This window comes from Fundulus heteroclitus, chromosome 17 (genome assembly GCF_011125445.2).
Source record: "Fundulus heteroclitus isolate FHET01 chromosome 17, MU-UCD_Fhet_4.1, whole genome shotgun sequence".
NCBI lineage: Eukaryota > Metazoa > Chordata > Actinopteri > Cyprinodontiformes > Fundulidae > Fundulus > Fundulus heteroclitus.
The window spans coordinates 7711310-7718048 of record NC_046377.1 but is presented as its reverse complement, the minus strand read 5'-3'; positions in this window follow the sequence as shown (position 1 = coordinate 7718048).

The following is a 6739-nucleotide window of genomic DNA, read 5'->3' as shown; positions in this document are numbered from 1 at the left end:
TTTTTAACCCGTGCAAGGGTGGACTTGCTGGTATGCTTCTTCTTTGTATGATTGTACAAAGAAGAGCATTGAGTCTCGTTAATGCAGCCTGCTAAACCACAAAAGTCAGTTCTTGTCTTATGGGTTGTTGGGTACAGTTCACAGCTGTGTCAGTTTATTTTTCAACGAAGTGATAATTGCCAATACTGTTTTCGCAGCACTATGTAAAGTCGTAAAAGTGTTGCCTGGCTGAACTTTATGCAACTTGTGAGGTCGAGCGGAGGAAAGTGAATAAATAAATGGATCATGGCTCAGTTGCTTGTAAAACCAGAAGATAATGTGTTGGTCTTAGTGGTGCTCTGAAACTTTGCAGGTGTTGTCTGGTTATAGCAGGGGTCATCAACATGGTGCCCACGGGCACCAAGTAGCCCCCGAGGACCACATGTGGCGTCCATGAGCACAATCCACCAGTGAGCTCCTTCTAAAACTTCATTTTATTCCATCACTCTTCCTGTTTAATCACACATTTAAATAGATTTAAAATGACAATAGCTATAACAAAGCATGAAAAATTAATTTTACATAAAGTTAAGATGATCTCTGACTCTTCTAGTTCAAAGGTGAGTACTGGTAGCCCTTCATATGACACAACACCAGTGAAGTAGCTCTCAGATTCAAAAAGCTTGGTGACCCCTGGGTTATACAGTGCCTGCTTATTTTTAAGATTATACCCTCTTAACCCAAGGTCCTCAGGTACTTTAAAGATTTTTTCAATAGATGTATTTGACAAAGGAAAAGAGTCTGCCTTAAAATCCAGTGCTGCTCAGAAGTTTACATGCACTCATTATTTTATTTGCCCCCTTCATAGAAAAGAAAATTGGTAATAATGATCAGGAACAGTCCAGGCCATAAATCTGCTGGAAAACTAGTTTCTACAGAGAAGCATCAAAACGAATGTTTTTTGGAGAAGAGATTAAACACAAAAGAAACAAAGATTTAGCAGTTTGGCTATAATGTTTTTAAGGGTCAAGTTCAGGCACCCAAACCGTGGAACGCTAAAGCACAGTGGTGGTAGCATGTTGCTGTGGGCCAGTTCTGTTGCCCCTGGAACCTATGCATTACCCCTGGAGGCTTGATGAGGAAGGACTACCCACAAATTGCTCAACTTGATCTCAAATCAAGATCAAGGTTAGCTGTTCCAACAGGACGTTGATCCTGAACGCGTTTTCTGAACAGGTTGGAGTATGACGACACAAAGCTTTTAGAAAGGCGTGGTCTCAGCAATAGCGCAGTGAAAAAGTAATCAGCCCCTTTTTTTTTCAGTTTTAAATTTCACAGAAAAAGAAAAATGACATTTTTGAATGATGTTTTTATTCGAATCAAGCTGGCCTTAACTGCATTTAGAATACATCCTTTACCTAATAACTGTCTCATTGTACCACCTTCACTGACACGTCTGCCTTCAAGTGTTGGTGATACCGGGTATTGAATTTATATCGCTGTAGAGGAACGCTGGCCCACTGTTCTTGCAGAATCGCTTAAATTCACTCATGACTTAGAGCTTCTATTTTAAGGTCATGCCAAAGTCATCTCAGTCGCATTGAAATCTGGACGTTGGCTTGGCTACGCCAGAGCTTTCATTTTATTTAATTTTTTTAACCCAATCAGGTGTTTTCAGTTTTGAGCTGGTTCTCAGCATTAAGAAAAGATTTTGGGTGACTTTCAAATTAAAAAGACGGCAAAAAGATGGTGTTGTTTTTTTTTCCATTGTAAGAAGATTTTAATTTGGCAATAATTATTTTTGCCCTAGTTAATAATAAAACCATCTGTACTGGGGAGGTAGATTTCTATCATTCTCACCGTGCCGCCAGGGGCCCACACAATCAGTCCAAGGCCACAAAAGACCCTCAGAGGCCCACCTTGGACTCCCCTGGTCTAGGGGATTATTGAGTTGTTGGTTTCTTTTGGCAAATTTGAGATGAGTCTTTATTTCTTATTTGCCCAGTAGTGGTTTTAGCCTTGGAACTGTCCCCTAGATGCCATTTTTGCTCATGTTTTCTTATTGTTTTGAATCATGAACACTGACCTGACCTGAGATAGATGCAGTCTGCAGTAATTTTGATGTTACTGAGTTTTTTTTGTTTGTTTGTTTGTGTTGTTTTTTGTTTTTTTTTGTAACCTCCTGAGTGAGTTTTTTGTGCATCTGGAGTAAAATTGGTTGGCCGACTTCTGGATAAATTCACAGTTCCATGTTTTCTCCTTATGTGGATAGAATTTATCACTTTGCTGGAGTCCCCAAAGCTTAAAAGTGGCCGTGTAACCCTTTTCAGACTGATGGATGTAAATGGGTTTTTTTTCATGTGGAAATTAAGTTTTCCACATAGGGCCAAGTTGTTGTCTTTTCCCCTAAAAAACTCACACTTTGAAAACTGCTTTTTGTATAAACAGTGGTTTTCTTTGGCTGATTTTAGAATGTTTCCGATGATCTAAAACAAAAAATGAAAAAAAGAACAAATCTAGTTTTGACCCTGGATGAATCAGAGAAAATTCACACTAAATTAAAAGTTTGCACTTGATTCTTCTCGGGGTTCTTTTCTTCACTAAAAATGACAGTCACAGTGCATTTGAAAGCTGGTGGAAAGATTAAACCTATACCTACGAACAGGAGACACGACCTTCTGCTTCTCTCCAAACAATTGTTCAAAGGTGAAGTTCACATCCATGCTTAAGGTCTTCAAGACTTCTGACAGGCCTTATATTGCCTTTACTATCAGGATTCGCTCTGGCTGCGGCTCGTATGTCTCGTATATAAACATCTCTCACTTTATTTCTTGCCCTCTAAAAATCAGCACCGAAAAAGGCCCTGCAAACCTGTCTGCTTGAAGGCTGAGTGAGATTTGAAAGCTGAGGCTTTTACATGCCATTTGATGAAGAATCACTCCTTTCTTCCTTTTTATTTCTGACCCGCAGCAGTTTAAAGGAGCCCGAGTTGTCAGAAGAGATCTGTAAGGATTTTACACTGAGCGACTGACACGGTGGATGACGAGGGCTGTGATATGGAGGCGAAGATGGCCGAGAATGAGAACGAGGTACTCATCTTTGTAATGGAAATGAATGGAAGCTTAACGCTGTGGCATTTTCTTTTTCTCTTCGGAGACGCCAAACCACACTTTTCTTTACCCAAGATACCAAGAAACCCACCAGCTCTTTGAAGATCAAATGCAATGCTCCCATCCTAATCCTTCTAAGATTATATCTGTTTACATCTGCAGCCACACCAAAGTGAAATTATGGTCTCTCACGCACTGGCTGAACTCTACGGGAATGGCAAAGATTGCCGTGAAACCCGACGCGTCACATCAAGTGGCCTTCTTCGAGGCTTTTTCATCTATCCTCATCGGTAAAGGAAATGGAGGGATAGTGTCTAAGCAGTGACGCTGTTTTTGAACACATTATACCCCTGGTTGCAACAAGACATGCGACATGTTGGATTTTTTGGTTTGTTCCCAGAAGTTGACTTTAGAAGGTGTCAGAAAAAGACAGGAGGTGCAGAGAAAGTCAAACCGGATTGAAATTAAGAAGGCTAAACATCTAGGTCATATATCTGGAAACACACAGAAATCTCCACAACTGTGTGAAGATATGAGCAAATGGCAATTATTTTTGGGTCGTTAAAACTCCTGCTAAAAGACCCAATGATTACCCATTTTCAGTTCTAGGGCAGAATCCACCTTTTTTTTTTTTATTAAAATGTCCTGGTAATCTGAAGGGCTAATAATGGCATGCACTCTTGACAAGGGTTTCCTGATCCCTGTAAAGACAAACAGACCCACAGCATCACAGCTCCTCCCACATACTAGCAGAAATATTCATTCCATGTTTAACGCCACAGTCGCCTGGTGGGTTTCACTTTACAGCAGTTCTCTAATAGTGAGCTTTGGTTTTGTTTTTTTTATCAGAATTTTTCCATCCCGTGTTGGTTACAGGTCCAGTTTTAAAATGTCTAATTATTTCTCTGACCCCAGTTTGGGCTGTTCTCTTATAGCCAGTTCTTGACCTTTGAAAATTAACATACATATGACTTAAATGGCATGTTCTGTATTTTGAAGAAAGAGATGATAAAATTTGGTCTCTAGCATGCTTCATATTTGGGAAACAAGAAGCCATGGATAAGATGCTTTTTTTAACTATAATGTCTCTGTATTTAGAAATGAGCAGATTCAGGAAATCTCCCTGTCAAGAAGTTAAAAAACAAATCTAGGCTACCTAAATAGCATGTTCTCTTGTTTTTCCCATTTTGAACAGTCACTCTGAGAAATCACTTCATATTTATACCCCCTGTAATCAAGAAGTAATAGATTGTCTGTTAAAAGTTGGTTCTTGTAAGGATAAATAAAAAAATGCACATGTTACATTCGTTTTAAAGGAATTGTTTGGAGGCGAACTAGGATTTTATTTTGTTTCTTTTGCCCAAAGCAAAGATGCGCTCAGAGAAAGGTTGAACTTTTAAAGACGATTCTGTGAGATTTTGCTCACTGAAATTAAAATTAAGCAATTTTTAAATAACCAATTTGGATGCAGGCATTTTGCAACCATAAAATCTCAAACTTAAAACATCTTTAAGTTTAATCTTGTGCTTTTCAGATTTGCACAACGGTGCACACCTGCTTAGATAATCACCTCACTTTGACCCGGATTTTGCCTCATTTCAGTTGATATTGGACTGCTACGTGTATTGTAGGTCAATACTCTCTCACAATCACACTAAAACGATCAAAGCCACATTTTAAATATTCACTTTATTATAATCTCCACCAGGGGCTGTCCAAGTATCATCCTCCATTCACTCATTCATTATTCACCGGTGCATGAACAAGGGCTGCAGGACACAGAAGGGAAGTCACGACGTCACGTTTTGGTCCATCAAAAGAAAAAGTGTAGATTTTTAGCAAGATGGTAAGTTTCTACACCCTTTTTCTGTTAGCAACTTATTATGAGCGTGCAGATGCACTTGAAACCACATTTATACAGCTATTGTATCATAAGAAGCATAACCTTTTTTCCTATCGGTCTGACCTTTAATCAGACTAAACCGTTCCTGTTTTAGGTCAGTTTACAAAAATATTTTACTGGCTTGATGCCAGAATAATGAGCAGGAGGAACATTTTAGAGATTTTGTTTTTACTTTATCTAAGTTTAGAAGTTTACAAGCATTTCATTATTTTTTTTGGTAGAATTACATATTGGCCCATTCCATCTAACTAAGCGGTGCAAATTTTCTATCGGACTGAGATCAGGGCTCTGTGACATCTGCTGCTAAGCATTGACATTGTCCTTCAGCCACTTTGTAACTAAATTGGCTGTATTTTTATGGCCATGGTCCATTTGGAAGACCCATTTGTGGCCAAGCTTTAACTTCCTGGCTGATGACTTGAAATGTTACTTCAATATTTCCACATTACTTTTTTTTCCTCAATGATGCCAACTATTTTGCGGGGAGCATCAGTCCCCTTTTGCAGCACAACACCAACCCAAACAATCTGCCTCCCAGTTGGGATGGTGTTCTCAGGATAGTAGGGTTTCCCCTTTTCCTGAAAAAGTAACGATTGCCATTGTGACCAAACACAGACCAGAGGATGTCTCCAAAAGATGAAGGCCTTTGTTAACCGTAACGACTTCTTCCTCGCCGAGTAGCCGTTCAACGCTTGTCGCCACAGGACTTGTTTTTCTTACCAGTTTTAGGTCTTTAACGTTTGTTCTGGGCTCGACGCGCACGCTTTGCATTAAACACATTTACATCTCTGGCACAGAACCTGTCCCTACCCTGATTGGTATGATGCTTTGATGTGGTGTTTATATTTGCAGAAGTCAGCAATGTTTTTTTTTTTTTTTTTTTTCCATGATGTCACGCAAGGAAGCAGTGTTTTTGAGTTAATTCATTCACCAGCATGTCTGCATTTAAATCAAATATCGTAATTAACCTATCAGTAGCTTAGAAAGCTTCTGATAGGCCCTTCCCTGCTTGTTGAAAAGCAAAACTTCAAGTAGTTTAAAAGGCAATTCTGCCAAAATACTAAGGAATTGTGTGTAAACTTCTGAATGTGAAGAGAGCAATGAAAAGTCTCATTATTCTGCAGTTTAGCAAATACAAGAAACCATAATTAACCTAAAATAATAAATTTAGTCTGATTTATTGTGGCGCAGTGAGAGTAAAGGGTTTTATATAGTTTATGTAAATATCTGCATCCAACTGTAAACTATTATTGCAGGTAGCGAAGCTTTTCTGATGTGCATCATACATTATGCCCAGAATGTAGGCGCATAAACACACATAATTCTCTTGTCATTTTTTTGTGTTGTTTTTCTACTGAACAGATGGCCTCGCTGTCAATGGATGCGAACATTTCACTCAGCGTTGCATTTGCCCTGACTTTGACTCTAACACGGAAAATGATTTCCAACATCCATTGTCCGCCGCCGTCTCCTGCGTCTCAAACAAACAGGACGGAAGCCGTGACAAAGATCATTTAGTCATAAATGTCTCGGCTCAGTCCAGATCCTGATATATGCGTCTCTTTATGGCTGTTGACGCGGCCGTGATGGGTATCATGGGAACGTTTCGGCTGAACATCTGTAATGGGAGGTGCCAATTATTTCCCAGTGAAAGCCCATCTCTTGCACATCTTTCTTTGCCGCGTCCCACTGCTGGATTTCTAAGCTCACAAATTGTCTTTTGACGCTTTCTTTCCCTCGTTGCATC